Source organism: Bidens hawaiensis, unplaced genomic scaffold (genome assembly GCF_021521415.1).
Source record: "Bidens hawaiensis isolate Kalapana, Puna unplaced genomic scaffold, B.hawaiensis_p1.1 tig00035160_1, whole genome shotgun sequence".
Taxonomy (NCBI): Eukaryota; Viridiplantae; Streptophyta; class Magnoliopsida; order Asterales; family Asteraceae; genus Bidens; species Bidens hawaiensis.
Window position 1 is genome coordinate 173,084 of NW_027496131.1, and position 18,508 is coordinate 191,591.

At 32.3% G+C, this 18,508-nt stretch overlaps 2 pseudogenes; one reads left to right on the top strand and one right to left on the bottom strand.

Annotated features, from left to right (window-relative positions):
- Nucleotides 1–360: 360 nt before the first annotated feature.
- LOC143587153 (pre-mRNA-splicing factor SLU7-like) lies at nucleotides 361–5,931 on the bottom strand (annotated as a pseudogene).
- Nucleotides 5,932–12,525: 6,594 nt separating this feature from the next.
- Nucleotides 12,526–15,786, top strand: LOC143587150 (uncharacterized; annotated as a pseudogene).
- Nucleotides 15,787–18,508: the final 2,722 nt, after the last annotated feature.

The following is an 18,508-nucleotide window of genomic DNA, read 5'->3' on the forward strand; positions in this document are numbered from 1 at the left end:
CTTGACTGAAACCGGGTTCAGTTTGTACCTGATCAAAAAATACTCGGTTCCAGGTTTTCAGAATACCCGATTTGTGCAAGTCTTGTACCTAGTATCGAAGAGGAACCATGATCAAAGTTGAAATACCGTGTTTTAAAGCACAACTACATCTTAAGGGTCCCAGTTATGCACCATAGGGGATTAGGACAAAAAATTACACAAACATCGCTTACTTTTGTGTAAATTGTGATGTACAAAACAGGTGTATGTTTACCGAAAGGGGTGTATCAAAAGACCCCCCCCCCCCCAATTCGCTAACCTATTTGAGTAACAAAACCACGTATCCAAACTAAATCATGACAAATAACCGACGATTGAAAACAAACTCAAAACACCATATCAAACTTATAAAGGTCGCGCCATGGCATCAAGTCTAGCCATACCATTCACTAGAGACTTATATTATGTCACGACGATTGTTAAAAGACACTACAATCTCGTTTTAAGAGCTTACAATAAACAAAAGACAAACATATAAGACACACTCTTAGTTTAGGAAGTCTTTCATTGGATCATCATGATGAACTTTCTTCATCCTATAAGCTTTCCATGTCCTCAGCTGTCACCTGAAATGGGATAATGTAAAAACCATAAAGCACTTGACATTCTATAAACACAAATAATATTCTTCAATTATTTTGTTAAAACAAACCTCGTCATTCCACTTGACATTGTATTTGCGTTTCCTTTCATCTTTCTCTTCTCTCCTTCTCTTGTCCTCCTATATTTCAATCAAATAACAAGTGTTATAATTACTCGCTAAAGATATAATCACAATACAGTGAATAAATTAGCTTTTCATGTCCAACAAATGCAACAATTTCAGTTGCTAATTAATCTTAAGAAATTCATAATGCTTGCGGTTTAAAGAGTGATGTAAAATATATATATTTAACTATAAGAAAAAGATCATAAATCTCACCTTTTTAAGAGCTTCGGCAAGTTTTTCTTGGTCCAAAACCAAATCATCAGGTATTTCGGTTCCCCATGTGGCAAGCTGTTTTTCCTCAGTTGGTGCAACAACATCTGTTAAGCCAGAATCAAACCATAAGCAAATAAAATTCAACACTTATGCTTACCTTTACGATTATAAATGAACAGGGTATAAGGGAACAACTTATTTATTTGCAAAACACTAACTGTTAAGTCAAGATAATAAGAAAAGAAAATAAAATTATAGCAGAAGTATATTTTCTAGTTATTTTTTAAGAGTGTTGCCAAACATAAATGTTACTTTGAAGTAACAATGAAGTATTACCGAATATTATTACTTTTAACATAGCATCTCAAGGCAATTGATGAATAACATTTAAACAAAACAATTTACACATGTCCATGCACAGTGCTTCTTAAACATCGTACTTAGGCCTATGTTTAGCAAGTCATTTTAGTACTAAAATACAATTTATAAAAATCAAACTTATAACAATTATAAATCTGATTTATTCACAATTAATCTATTTTTTACATAATATAAATTTAAATTTAACAGTTTGATGTCTAACTAGTGCGTAAAAAAATTACCATTTACAACATCAAATTTATACACCATCAATCCTAGTTTTTGCATAAAGTAAATTAAGATGTTGTACGCATCAAAGTTACACTATGGTCTACAATCCACCAAATTGACTTTAGTCCTTTCTAGCTAAATCTCATGATTTGGTCCATTTGACCGTTAAGAAACAAAAGATGACCCAAGTGACCAATTCACTAATAAACTTGGTCTTAAAAAGCATGTGAACATCTAATGCGATTTGACCCCAATAACTGATGCACAATGCGCAAAGCGCGTGCATAACGTATGTAAGTCGTTCGTTACTAAAAAGTACTAAAAACTATTTATAGATAATATTTGAATAGTTAACTTCTAAACAAAAAATATTTATAGATAATATTTGAATAGTTAACTTCTAAACAACAAAATATGAAATGTTATCTTTATTCTGAACTGTTCAAATACACAAACCCATTGCTCAGTTATTATCACTTAGATTTGAAAACCTCACACCAATTGCAATCGACGAGCTAATTTGTTCAAGTACGGATTTACCGCATACGGTGGCACATCATGCATAAGACGCATCAGACCACAACATGCGAATCAGTGATGCGCGCATCAGATGCAGCAATGCGATAACACATGTGATGTGCACATTAAGCAGCCCTGCTGCGCAATTTAAAACTACCCCCTATTTAAATATGTAGGGAAAGGAGTAAAGGCATGCATAAAAATAACAAAACCGAACCTTCAGAAGCCTCTTTACGAGCAATGTTGGCTTTCATTAGATCGGCTGCGGCTTCAGCAGCTTCTATGCCAGCAGCACCTGTGCAATAGCTGTTTCTAACAAACTGTTTGCAGCATTTGTATCCCCACTGATGATCCTTCCACCAGGATCCCCAAACTGCTGTGTGATTGTTTATGTAAATATCTTCTTCATATTTACTCTTTGGCAGAGCCATTTCCTGCAAACGCACAAGACTCAAATCCATATTCCAAATGGTCCTTAACAATATAAATATATAGGGCTGTAAACGAACAGAATGCCCATCAAACAGTTTGTGAAACATCCGGCAGGAAGTTCATTTATGTTAATTCATTTAATTAAATGCACAAGCATGAACAGTGGCCGTGGCCGTGTCCGATAATGTGTTCGTTCATTTACGTTCGTTTATGTCCATTTGTTCATGTTCGTTAATGTTCATGTTTGTTTGTTTGTTTTCGGTCATTAAAGGTTTTTTGTACCGATGCTAAATAATGTGTTCGTTTATGTTCGTTCATTTACGTCCGTTTATGTTCGTTCATTTACGCCCGTTTATGTTCATTTGTTTATGTTCTTTCATTAAAGGTTTTCAGTACTTTATATTTTATATCCTTTAGTTTATCATCCAAACATTTTAACATTTTATATACTTCTTTATTTTTAATTAAATTATCACCTTAATATCTATACTATGTTCATTATTATTTTATGTCAACTATTTTCAGATAACTATGTCAAGTACTTAAGTTTATGCATACTTTCGGTGATTATGTCCAATACTTGATTTTCAAAATGTTGATTATAATTTTTTAAACTAATATATGTTCGCTTGTGCTAGTTTATGAAATTAGCATGCACAAATGAACAAAACCATTTTCTAAATGAACAAACATGAACAAGAAGTTCTGTTCAGTTATGGTTCATTATTATTTTTGTCAAACCATTTTCAGACATTTTCAGATAATTATGTCAAGTACTTGAATTTATATTTACTTTGGGTGAATATGATTAATACTACAAAGTTTAAGAATGTATTTAAACTAATATAAGTTCGCTGAATTTTGTATATGAAATTAACGTAGGCAAACGAACAAGATCATTTCCTAAATGAACGAACACGAACAAGAAGTTCTGTTCAGTTATGTGTTCTTTAACCATCCATTATCTGATATATGCTCAACGAACGAAACATGAACTAGGTCTTGTTCGGTTCGTTTACAGCCCTATTAACTTATATAACTGAAAAATAAAAAATAAAACTTTTCAAATTTTACCTGGCCCTTTATGATCCTACCAGCTCGATCATATTCAACCTCTCTTTCACTTTGTCCCAATAAAAGTTCTCTTGGGAGAACTTCTTCATCTGCTGCGTTACCATACTTTTCAAGAACAGTTTCTTTCACTTTAGACTTGAGTTTTTCTTTATTAATTTTATAGTTTTTGAATAATAATTCAGCTTGGGATGGAGCCGCTTGCATGTGAACATCTTTCCCTTTATCATACACTTCCCATGCGTGTATGTTCAACTGCTTGAACTCCAATGCTTGACCACTTGCTCTGTTTTGATTATCACCCTGTAATAAGAATTGATAACATCATTTGTAAGATGGATTGAATCAATATATTAATACAACACAAATAAATCATGTAACATAATACTATTAAAGCAACTCACAGCATAGAACTTTTCATTCGGGTCCATATCTGGAAGTGGATCTTCACGCATGGATCGAGTTTTAGGATCGTAATGCGCAGAATTGACATCAAGATTAAGCAGATATTTTGCAGTATCTTCTCGAATACGCAGGTTCCTAAACATAGACAAAACTTATTATAAAAAAATATAAAAATGTGATGAAGTCATGAATATTAAAATTTTAAACGCAGAGGAGAAATGTGACCCACCTAACAGTCCCGGTGCTACCACCACCAGTAGTACGCACACGCTTCTCAACTTTTGCAAAATCCATCTGCTTACTTTCATCAACTTTGGCTTCATCAACCTTTAAACCATCTTCATCATCATCACTATCTTCATTTTCATTATCGTCCTTCTCTTCTAGCTTTTTAAGTTGTTGCTCTTTCAAATACTTCTTTCTAGCTACATCTCTAGCTTCATATCTTTCAATAACATGAGCATATGAAGCAGCATCATAACCGTTCCACCTATCCCGCTTCCCATCATAATCAAGCTCAAAAGTCTCCACTTTCTCATCCGGTGCAATATTTTTGTTGGTCCATTTTGCCCCTAGCTTTCGTGGCCTCTCCATGCACGTCTTTGTCGTGTGTGACATGGCTCCACAACGGCGATAATCATATAAAAGTTACAAACATGTGATTCAAAACTTTACATCAAATGCTTAAAACATTAGCTCTTACTTTTCACATGCACCCTTTCGATACTTATCTGCTTGGAATATCTTTGCACCTCTGTCATACCATGATTTTGTATAATTTGGATCCGATTTCCATTTCCTTTGATGTTTTAAACTCTGTAGGAAGCAAAGGTTTCAGTTTAACGAGATGTACTATGAAAAATATAAAATTAAAATAACAATAACATACCGGTCTCTCTGCATTAAGATACCAAGGAGCAGAAGACATATACTGCGGAATATGCGGATTAATTTCCTTTCCATCTTCATCCACCTCAGCAGGTGCAAGTCCAGCTTTCCGTGCTTCTTCTAGCTCCATCTGCTTCCGGTGATCCTCTCGGGATTTGAAAGCCACTGATATAAAAAAAACAGATATAATTTACAAGGTAACATCATCAAAGTATGCAACAGGTGATTAAAAAGCTCATATCATCAACATTTTCATGGAAAATCCAGCATTACTCAATAACAGACTTGCAGTCCATTAATAAGGCAAAAATGTGTGAATCACAATTCTTCCCAGGCCATCAAATGAAAAGAATTGCAAATTGGCAGTTGGCATTAGATGAGCAAATACCAGTTAACCGGTTTTGGAATATCAGTTACTAACCGTAACCAGTTATATGTCAAATGGCTAAAACAGGTTATTGCCAATAACCGGTTAACTGGTTCGGTTCAATTATTAACCAAAATATAGCCTATTGAAATTAACCTAATTAACACTAACCGTATTAACCTATGTTCAGTTAAGCGGTTTCTATGTAAAAATATCTAACAGATTTTTCGAAATACCGTTTACGATTTGCACCTCTAGTTAGCATATAGAAATTAAAACAACAAAAACATATATAACTTTACAGAAACCCTAATTTGTGATTAAAAATTAGAGGCGAAGATCAAAATCATAGATTCAGTATTCGACATAACTTGAATAAGTATAAAAACACAAGGAATATAATCAATTCGATTAGGTAAAGCTCGTACTCTGGTATAAACAAATGCAAGTCGCAGGATTTGATATCTAACGAAACCCTAATAATAAAAATTCAGGTTTATAGCTTCGCGAGGGTATAAATAAAGAATATGAATAACGAAATCATCAAACATAAGGATTGATAAAATAATAAATTAAAATTGGGTAAAGAAAAAGTAATAATTAATAAATCTGAACCTGATGCGGTCGCCATGATTGAATTATTTCAGGAGCAAAACCGTGAAGTGATTTGATTGACAAATGAAATCGATTTAATTTGTGAATGAATGAAGAACGACAAGGATGAATGATTGATATTTGTAATATGAGATTGAGAGGGGCTGGGATAGAGTATTGAGCCGGTTATATGAGAAGCGAGAACCGCCTCATCCTATGTGGCACCGGCAACGCATGCTCACGGTCCCATTTTTACGGTTTTAGGTCAAACCGTGAACTAAACCGTTAGTAACAAATTTTTGAACTCTTTGACCGAACCATTGGTAACGGTTTTGTTTTACAGTTTGAGATTGTTGGGGTATTATACAAAGAGAATATCTCATAGAAGAGTAAATAAGTTTTAAAAGTGTTCCAATTGGGTTACTTAACTTTAAAAAGTGTTCAAATTAAGTCACTCAACTTTAATATTTTATTAAATTGAATGTTTCAACATGTTTTTTAGCTTTTTTATTTCACGTACGAAATCTTTTTATGTCAACGTGTATTTTGTTCCTAATTTTTAAATTTTAATATAATTACCATTTTTTAAATATTTTTAAATTTAAAAATATATATTGCAAATTCCGACCCCCTTATCTTATCCTCCATTTCTTTGTTGTGACACAAAATAATCGATAAGACTCGATTTAAAAATTTAGTGACCCAATTTGAATAAAATATACATAAATGACCTAATTGAAACATTTTTAAATATTTTATTGTACATTTCTTATTAATGTGCAAAATAAGACAAACGCCAACTTGATTTTTTGATCCTCGTTTGAAAAATTAAATTTGGGCATAGCCACTTTTTTTTAGTTTACTCAACTAGTGTGTTTCGTTCGCACGTTGTGCGAGAACCTTGGTAATGGAGTCATGTTTTTAAATGCATATATACAAACACATCATAACGACTATCACTTCAATATAAAAATGATACAAATTTATGTAGATATTAAAAAAAACTTGCTTGGTATCGGTTCGACTCATTATGGTATCGACGTAATACTACACTATTAAAGGTGGTAATTGGTAGTTAACATATTATTAACGAATTTTAGAATCGTGCAACTATATAAAATTTTTAAACTCGAAAGCATCAAATATAAATGCATTAATTTTTGTTATATTTTAATTATAAAGTTCACATATGTCACACCCCAACCTACGACGGAAATGCCGGGACGGACTGATTGTCATAGCTCGTAAGGTTACTATCATGCAAATATTTAAAATTCAAATATCTATTTATTTAATTCAAATATCACCATAATTCATTACAAAAAGAAATCCAAAGTAAACAAAACATCAAATAATTCAAATGAAAATTTAAAGTCTAAAATAAACTCTTCTAGCATTAAGTCCTTAAAACAATTCTTCTAAGTCCACACTTCACATCAAACGGTAACCTGCATATGCGTGAAAATAATATAGTTTGTCAACACGAGGTTGAGTGAGTAACACACCAGTTCAGTTTACATATATATTAAAATACGTAGCTGCAACGCGTCAAATGAGATTAACAAATCAACCAATGAGCAAATAAAATGAGATGTCGAAAAGCACAAAGCTAAATCGACTAGCGTATGATCATACTATTTTCTGAGATTATGCTGGACCTCTCCGAATGCGGTTCACATTGAGCACATAAACATATAGCAAGTATGTCATAAGATTAGTTAACACATAAGACAACAATTGAAGTTTTGTGTATAGATAAGGTGTGAAAATATAATAAGTTACGCATATGTCCCCAAAACAGTATGAAAACGAGTAAAAAGAGGAGAATGTGGTACTCACCTCAAAGACGAACGAGGATGATTAAGATAGTGAGAATGAGGAAACGAATCATACGCGAACAACGTTAAAGCCTAAGAGAATAAAGGATATACTTGAGATAAGGATCACGATACAAGTTAAACGATAACCATTTAATATTATAATAATATTATGTTTGTAAGGATTTATTATTAAACCATTATTTTGATTTATGAAAATATATACTTAATAAAATGTTACTGTTGGTTTTATAACTTAAATTACTTGATTTATATATTTAATAAAACGTTAGTTTTTAAGTAAAAATCTTCTTTATATATTTATGTATCTTTATAAAAAAACGTATCTTTATTTATATCTATGCATATATATATGAATATATATATATATATATATATGCATGAAAACGAGTCTTAGAAAATATATGTGAACGAAAACGAATATTAAAAGGTCGGTATTTAGTTAAACAATTTTGTTTAATCATCATTATTATTATTATTATTAAAATGGATTATTAATTAACAAAACATAAAACAATTATTTTCCAAAAAAATCGTGGTGTGGGAGTGTCGAACCCGTGACCTCCCACCCCTAATGTTCAAGTGTTGACCAGCTAGACTACCCAGCCATATGCATCATGTTTCGTTTTCAAAACAATAAGAACATGATCTGGTTCTGGTTTCCCCCATTTGCCAAGAACCCTAGAAATTCGATTAACCCCAAAACGTTAACAATCGATCAAAGAAGATTTAGGGTTATTGATCCTTATGAAACGCGACCTAATACATGTAAACAATTACCTTGATTGGTGAGCAGAAGAGGGTGAACGAGTGCGGAACAGGGCCGACCAAGAAAACGAGATGAACGAGTTATGAACGAGCAATATAATTCAATTAAATAGAGGGGTTTTGTCGGAGATCAAACAAGGAATGAATCCTCACAATTAATTGCATTATTATCGCGGTTATCGTGTGTAACAAGAATTGGGTGTCGGTTAGGCTTAAAAAAGGAAAAACGAGTCAAGATGGTGAAATTAACATAATTAATTCGTCGGTGAGGCCGTACCTAACATACATAAACGATTTCCTAAATCAAAAGTTGATTATAAACGAATTTGGAAAGCTAATTGATTGATTTCTTGATTCGGGTATAAGAAAACTTGAATGTGGGTCGGGTTTGAATATGGATACCCACTTTAAGAAATGGATTATAACAAAATTCACATAAAGGCCCCTCAAGTTAGAAGATGGATAAAGAAATGGATAGAACTTTATATTTTGGGTTTAAATCGTCAAAGTTAAATAGATGTCACGACTAATAAATAACATAGTAATTATAACTCGATAAGTGCGGGATTTTATTAATTATTGAGCCCGGACCCGTAAATGGGTCGAGTAACGGTTACAAAATAAAAGTAAAAAACCCGAAATGTTACAACATAAAACAATTATTACATAGAAATTATTTTAAATAGATATATTAAGAAGAAAATAAATTACTATAACTGTGATCTTACCCAATAAAAGTATTATTTAAGACAACATACAATACATATTTCTTTTACAATATTTTACAGCAATAAGAATAAATGGATACAAAAAGATGTTTCTTTAACAATTTTGGCCCATATTTTAATGAATATGGAGGCCCATTGGCCCCTAATCAAAATTGAATATTTACTCAGTTTATTGGCCGATTGCCCCTGCTACTTAGCTGCTACAGTGATAGACGTTTTATTTTATTATTATGTCTAGTAATATATTTGTATACACATATATAATATATAAATAATTATAAAAAAATATATAACTAAATCATGCGGTTCGGTCCGATTTTATACGGCTGGTTTTCTGTACAAACCGTTCACTACGGTTTGAAAAATTGCAAACCAACCGAACGAAATTTCAAGAAAAAAAAACTGTGAAACCAAACCGATGACCGGTTTGGACGGTTTCGCAGTTTCGAACCAAACAATGAACACCCCTACTTGGGATGGATTGTTAAGCCCATGGGCATGCGGCTCGTGCCATTTTTGTATTTTTTATTTGAAGTTTACTAGTGGTGTTTTATATGTGTGTTGTAACAAGGCCGCGTTGATAATTTGGTTTGTTGTGGTACTAGTATGGTACTTGCATTTTTACATTTCTTATACGTGTTCAGTTTGTTGCGGAGGGGGTTCGACTCTACACATCAAAACGTAAAGGCAAAAAGCTTACGTAGTAATTGATAAAATTTTAATACTAAACCGTTCGAAACGTTTCTTTTTTGGAACGACCAACTAAGTAATGTCAGGTACTCCCTCATTGGCTAAAGGTAGCCAGATCCGGCTACGAGTCTGGACGGACGGATCCCCTAGCGTTCCACCTATTGAGGGATTCCCCGGATAAAACCCGGCCCCCACGCCCGTCAAACGGCACGACAACGAGGAGCCGGTAAAACCGGGTGAGATCAGGACTCGAACCCTAGTAAACCTGGGTCATCCCTCATATCTCCCATATAAATTGGTGATAGTGAGTTTTGAACCCCCTACCTCTCACTAGTAAAGTGAGTACTCTACCATTGAGCCACATCACTCTACCGTTCAAAACATTTGTGATAAATTTTTAGATTCTTTTAGAAAAATAGAATATAAAAATAACAATCACGTATAAAATTTAAGGGTGTATTTGGCAAAGAGCTTTTAGGGGCTTTAAGTTACAAGCTTTTAGAAAAAGCTCCTATCTGATAAAAAATATTGTTTAGTAAGAGGAGCTTAAAGCTTTTATGGGATGAGAAAAAGCTCCAAATTGAAACGCTACTATCAGTAGCGTTTAAAATAATCTACAAGCTTCTAGGGTTTATAATTATCTAAATAACCTTCCAATATATATTATATCCCACCTTCCTTCACAATCTTATAAATTATAAATTCTCAATCCAAATTAATAGCCTTCCAATTCTATACGTTTCTGCAAGCAAGGTTTCGTGAATTCATGATCTAAAAGTTGTGAAAGTAAAGGTATGAAATCTGATCTTTGATTATTACTTGTTTCTGATTTCATTGATACACATAATTAAGCTATTATGATTTGATTTATGATTATAGATGTTACGTAACCGTGTGCGATCGATGTATTAAAACCGGTATATGGTGTGTACAGTTAAATGGGAATGAGTTAGGTATTATTCAATTATTTAGGCGTGGTATGGTGCCTGTGAATGGCATATAGCTTGCTTGTATTATTTTCTTTTGACAAATTAGTTCCATGAACTGAAGGAATGATTTGAAAGCCTTTTACTTAATCATGTCTCTATATATTTTAGATTAATTGCCTAATTAAGACACAATTGCTAGGTACTTCATCTGTAAGGACTATCAAGAGTTGTGTGTAGGGCAAAATATAGGGGTGCAAAACGAGCAGAGCCGCTCGCGAGCTACTCGAGATCGGCTCGTGAAAAAGCTCGATGGAGCGAAGCTTAAACGAGCCCGAGCCCGAGCTCGAGCCTAAAAGAAAGCTTGTTTAATAAGCGAGCCCGAGCTTCACTTATCAAGCTCGAGCCGTCTCGCGAGCCTAAACGAGCATGTCAATTATATATTTTTTTTTGTAATTATATATATTAATATAATTACATATATATTTAATAATTATTAATTGATATATATATATATATATATATATATATATATATATTTATGAAAAAAATTAACTAAATAACATATATATTTTATATATAAAGTTATAATGATAATATATACATATATAATTATAAATATATAAAAATTAATAAATAAATATTAAACGAGCCGAGCCCAAGCCGAGCTCGAGCTTGAAAAACTTCGAAACGAGCCCGAGCTCAACTAGGTTTGAGCTTGGCTCATTTAACTTACACGGATCTCGAGCTCAGCTCGTTTCGAGCTATGTTTTCAAAGCTCGAGCTTGGCTCGTTTAATATTTATTAATTATTTTTTATATATATTTTTCATTAGTTTTGTATATATATTTTTTCAATATTAGTTTTATATATAAATGACAAACTTGTTTAGGCTTGCGAGCCGACTTGAGCTCGATAAGTGAAGCTCGGGGTCGGGCTCATTTATTAAACGGGCTTACTTTAAGACTCGAGCTCGGGCTCATGCTCGATCGAGGTTTTTTACGAGCCGATCTAGAGTAGCTCGCCAGCGGCTTAACACGTTTGCACCCCTAAGTCTGGTATGACAGATAATCAACTTGCTTGTATAATTTGTGACAACTTAATTCCATGAGCCAGAATGAAATCAGAACTCAACATTTGATAATTATGTATTTGTGAACAATCTATTTCATTAATAATTGCCTAACAGGAACAAAATACCCGCACGTTTTAAAAGTTTTAGTTTGTCAACAGTAGGCCCGAAAGCTCAATATTTAATCATCATCTTGTGTTTTTATCAAACTTGTTGAACATGTAAGACATGCATATTAACATATAGTGCTTGATTAGTTAAGTATCTCATCCTATAAATCGTGCCTAATGAAAACTTGTTTAGTGAATTTAGTTTTTGATGATGTTTCCTTTTCCAGTTTATTATTTGAGTTAAATTGTGGACATATTAGTCAAACGGGCCCGTTTGTTAGTACAAATTAGTTGAGTTAAATTGTGGACATATTGGTCAAATGGTCCTGGTAGGAATTTTTGTGATCGTATCAACACGGGAAAGTAAAACGGGCCCGTTTGTTAGTACAAATTAGTTGAGTTAAATTGTGGACAAATTGTGTTTAAATATGCTTAATATTTGCAACATATGTTTGTAGCTGATTTTAATTATTTTTTTTATATTTTTAAATTGTGTATATATGTATGCACAGTTACTAGATGGATTCCAAAAAAGAGAAAGGAAAAGAGAAATTGGACAAAAGAAATGGTATTAAAATTATGTCGGTTCATAAACAAATATATAATGAAGCATGGTCGAACTTCCTCATTCAAATGGGTTTCTCTTCAGTCAGAGTTTGAAAAGGTTATAAATCATAAATTCGTCAGTGACAAAGCTATGAAGAACAAATATGACCATATGAGAAAAGAATACAACCTTTGGAAGTCACTTAAGAACGGAGAGACTGGTGTAGGCTGGAATGAAAGTACCAAGCAACTTAGTTGTTCTGACGAATGGTGGAAAAGAAAAATTTAGGTGACAAAAATATAAGTCATTTAAAATTAAAATACCGGTCACAATGATAACTAACAATTTACCGTTTAATTATGTAGGAAAACTCGAAAGTTCTAACAATTCAAAATAATCAACCATCTATACAACTACAAGAAGAGTGGGATCAGTTATTTGGAGATGCAGTTGCTAGTGGGGAAAATTGTGTGACGCCATCTATGGATCCAACGACATTCAGTGAGGTGCATGTTGAGAACCTTGAGGATGACAATGTTGAAGAAGGTGATAATGGAGATGCTTTTCAAGTACACAATGATACACCTTCTAATCTAGAATACTTGGAAACTCTAGAAAATCCTTTCTTCGTTAACTTTTTGAATGAAGTACGTCAACCTGATGCATCAACATCAACTGCCAGTGAGGTTGCAAAAAATTTTGAGAAGCCTACTAAAGTAAACACTAAGCCTAAACCAGTTAAGATGAAACGTAAAGGGAGAGACTCATTGGGGGCTTCAATGCTTAAAGACCATTTAACTCGAAGTAATAAGAATCAACAACTTGCTCTAGAAATATTAGAATTAGATTCTTCCAAACTCAGTGAAAGTAGTAAGTTTAGTATTGAGGCTGCTATAGGTGTGCTTAACAAGATGGTAGATGCATGATTAGTGAGAGAAGATGAGGAGTTGTGGTTCTTTGCAATGGACTTATTTGAAGATCCCGAAAAAAGAGAAATGTTTATAAATGTACGACATAATCATAGTTGGTTAGCGTGGCTGCAACGAAAGCAAATGCTTACCGACTAAAGTTTTCTTTGTGGATATGTTACAAAGGCATTATTGTTTCTATTTGTTTGTTTGAACTTTATTTCTTTTGGATTGATTTATTGTTTTTACCTTGATGTTTTAGTGGCATGAATATATAGGAAGTTATTTGATATCTTTTTATTTTAGTTTTTAGTTATTTGAGAATATTATTTACATCTTTATATGTTAAGCTATTTATGTGTTTATGTTTTAGCTAGTTATGTGTTTGTATGTTAAGATGATATTGAATTTATTACCAGGGTTATTATGAATAATGAAACAAGCAAGAAGAAGCCCAAACTGCATTGTTATAAATTTTTGTTGGATTCAACTTATACAAGTGATCTAGTTGCTGCATACTATTATAAGCATATATACAAGGAACCATGCATGACATCATCACAAACGGGACAGGCTTGTATAATGGAAGTTTTAAATGGAAATCATATACGATGTGTAAATGCATTCAGAATGCATCCAAACGTGTTTATGAAATTATGTAGAGAGCTTGAATCAAACTATGGATTGAAGTCGAGTGATAGAATGTCAACTTGTGAGAAGGTGGGGATATTTCTGTATACATTGGCATTGGGATTATCTAACAGGGATGTTGGGGAGTGTTTCAATGTTCTGGGGAGACTATTAGTAGAACATTTCATGAAGTTCTAGAGGCAATATCAGATAGAGATAAAGGGTTTCAAGGTCTAGCATGCAGCATTATAAGACCAAAAGATCCAACTTTTGAATTTGTACCACCTCAAATCTTGAACGACAAAAGATACATGCCGTATTTCAAGGTATTGAATTGATTAATGCCATTCATGCTTGTTTATTTTGTTACTTAACTAATTTCAAATTATATTTAGGATTGTATCGGATGTATTGACGGTACACAAATAGGGGCCTACATACCAGAGAGTCAACAACTAGGAGTGTTCATCAGATCGGATAACGGATCATTCGGGTTATTCAGTTCGGGTTATTCGGATTTGAAAACTTTTGGACCCTATCCAAAATCCGATCCGAATTAAGAATATTCCTATCCAATCCGAATCCATACGAATTCAATTCGGATTGGATTCAGATATATCCGAATAATCCGAAATTATCCAAATAATCCAAAATAAACCTAAAAATTTTTCCTATTATTTTGTTCCTAACATTTAATAGTTTAGAATCATAATAAACATATAAACCGGAAAATACGAATTACTCTTAACACAAATTTTAAGTTTAAACTTCAAATAATAATATAATAAATATACCAAACCGGAAAATAGCACTAAAAACATGATTTTTATTCGGATTAAACGGATATCCAAATAACCAGAACAATCCGAATTTTTTAGATTTCCATATCGAAATCCGATCCAAATTAGTTATTCGGATATTCGGATTGATCTGATCCGAATAAGAATTCGGATCGGTTTATTTGGGTTTTGATTTCGGTTCGGATTTCGGTTTTTTTTATTGTGGATTTCTTAAACACCCCTATCAACAACTACCTTATATTGGTAGAAAAGGGGTACCAACTTTCAACGTAATGGCAACATGTGATTTCGATATGTGTTTCACATTCGTATCGATCGGATGGGAGGGTTCAGCACATGACACACGTGTTTTCATTAACGCGACCCAGGATAATAAATTCAACTTCCCACACCCACCTGAAGGATATTTAAAATTGTTTAAACATATATATGGAACTGTTTCATGTTATTTTTTAATAAATCCCAACGTCTTTTGTATTTCAACTCCTTTATTAGGCATATATTGTTTGGTTGATAAAGGATATCCAGGCAGAAAAGGATACATTGTTCCATATTCCAAGACAAGATACCATCAATCTCAATTTCAAAGAGATCCCCCGAATAACATGCAAGAAGCTTTCAACCGTTCACATTCATCTTTACGAAGTTATATTGAGAGGTCATTTGGAATTTTGAAGAAACGATTTAAGATACTTGGTACAATGCCCAAGTATAGCGTTCAAACACAAATTGATGTTATCATGGCTACATTTGCATTGCATAACTATATACGTAATTCTCAAGAAGATATCATGTTTACTACAATGGAACAACATCCAAACTATATACCACGAGATGAACTTCATGATGTTAGTAATCATGACACAAGCACCAATGGTCTATTTGAAGGAGCAACGAATGAGATGAAAGTTGTTCGCAACAATATTGCTACTTTGATATGAAATGCACGACAATAACTATATAACAATATTATATTTTATTCTCGACTATTTGCTATTGACTATGTTTTATTTAATTGAAAATAACCATGTTTTATTTATTTGAGAAAAACACACACACACACACACACACACACACATATATATATACATATAAGTATATAGAAGAAGGTTAAAATAAAAAAGACAAGTTTTCGTAAAAAGCGTAGGAAAAGATCTAGACCTTTAGATGGATTATAACAAATAAGGATAGGATTGTCATATATATATTTTTTAATTTGATAACCAATTATCATAAAAATGATCCTATTATACTGGATCTGAATTTTACAGTTCCAGAAGCCACAAAAGTCACCAAACGTCATTGAAGACTCAAACAGTTGCCGGCTCGCCGCTCCGATGATCGACGTCGGAATACAGAGTTTCACGAAATTTATTCCAGTTGAGATTCATTGATTGCAATAATTTTCCAGCGAAACAGGTGAATCAAACAAAAATACAATCACAGTCACCAGAAACAAGTCACAATCGCTGCTCAAAATATTCAACACCATATCAGAATGGATCATTTAAACTATCTCAATGGATGTACTCTCAGCAAAGGTGAAGCTTCCTCGATTCAGCAGATGATGCTGGTCCACAAGGATGAGGTTTCCCTTCTTTCAATTGGGTTTATTAATGTATTTTACTATTAGTTTTAGATCAAAAAGTGTTTTCTTCCGTCATATATTATCTTGGTTTTTAAGTACTTTTATTTTATTATTATTATTATTTATTATTATTATTTGCTAATTGTTTTGAATTTTGTGAAAATGAACCAGGACTTGGGTGTGAAAAGAAGGCTGTGATTGTTATTCATACTCATCGAGATGCAACACGACGTGCATACATCGGATGTGCTGGTTTTAAACATAGTGTGTTTTAACATCTCAATGATGTTTATCGTGTTTTTGTACATCATGTTCAACATAGTGTGTTTTTGTCATTGATGTTCTTGGTGTTGTATTTTTAATTTCGACGAGAATTTGGTGTTGTATTTAAACACATTATAAAATAGATTATGATGTTCTTGGTGTTTTGTTTTAATTTTATATTAAAATATGTTAATCATAGTTATAATATAGTGTGTTTTCGTTCTTGATGTTCTTGGTGTTTGTTTGTAAATTTGGACTAAACTTTGGTGTTATGTTTTATAACACACCGTAATTCAGCAAGGTTTTACGTTATGGGTTCTTGATGTTCTAGTGTGTTTTTCTGGTAATTCAACAAGGTTCATTTATAGTATGTATACATGTTAAATTTGGATGAAAATAGAATAATTAAATCTTTAATAAATATTTCCATATATAATAGAACACATGAGACGATTATGCCCTTTAACACATCTTTATATGCCTTTAAAATAAAACACAACGTCAATTATCTAATCTTTCCATCTTAACCGTTGATTGCTAAGATCCAATGCTTCAGATTTCTTCCTACACTTTTTAGACACTCTCATCTTTTTACAATAACTCATCCCTATACACACACACACACACACATATATATATATATATATGTATATATATGTATATATATGTGTGTGTGTGATTACGTTTAGTATTATGTTTTTTAGTTATTTAGTTATGTCTATTTTGGTTATTATATACATTTTATTAAAAGCTTCAGCTACTTTACCAAACACCTAAATATATCTAAAAAGCTACAGCTACCAGCTTCCAGCTATCAGTTACTAGCTTCCGGCCACCAGCTACGAGCTAGTTTTGCTAAACATTAAATATAAATTTCCCAAAAGTTGCGAAAGAAAATTTTAAAGAATATATATATAAAGAGTTAAAAAAATAAAGAAAAGAAAATTAGGGAGGAGGCGCCTAGGGGTGTCCACGGTTCAATTCGGTTAATTTCAGTTAATAACCAGTCCCAAACTTGGGCTAAAATTTAGCTTAAAAATGTATGAAATGAATGCATAACTACATGAAATGAACATATAAATATATGAAATTGAGATATTATTACATAAAATGGAGATATAAATACATAAAAATGATATATTAAACTATTAATACATATAATATATGAAATAGAGGGAAAAATGCTTGAAAGTATTAAAAAAATGAAGAGTTCGGTTCGGTTAATTCAGTTTTCGATTAGGTTCGGTTTCGTCGGTTTCGGTTCGGTTTCGGTTAATGATTCGGTTATTGCTCACCCCTGAGGTTGCATGGGGAAATAGGGTGTCACTGAACTTTGAATTCTTTAAATGATTTTATCTAACATGTTACTACCTTCTAACATTATTTAAATTTTGTGGTCTAAGTTCAAGAGTTCTACTTTTATTTTTTATTTCTATAATTTTTTATTATTTATTTTCTCTACTTTTGTGTTTATTGTCATTGGTTTTAATAATATGTATTATTATCACTATCAATGCATTATTAATATTTATTAAACTATATATTAACATGTATGTGAGAGACTCATACTAAATATTGATACTATTAAAACTAAAACTAAAATATTAATAATATTACAATGATAATTATAAAAATAATTAATAATAACAAAATAGTTTTTAATTTGATATATTTATTGAAGTTTATTAAGTGAAATATATTTAAATAATGTTAAGAGAAAATGGTAATTGATTTCATAAGTTTAAGAGTTTAAGGGTGTTGTACATTTAGTAAAAATCATATGAAGAGGGGTATGTTTAGCAACATCCGAA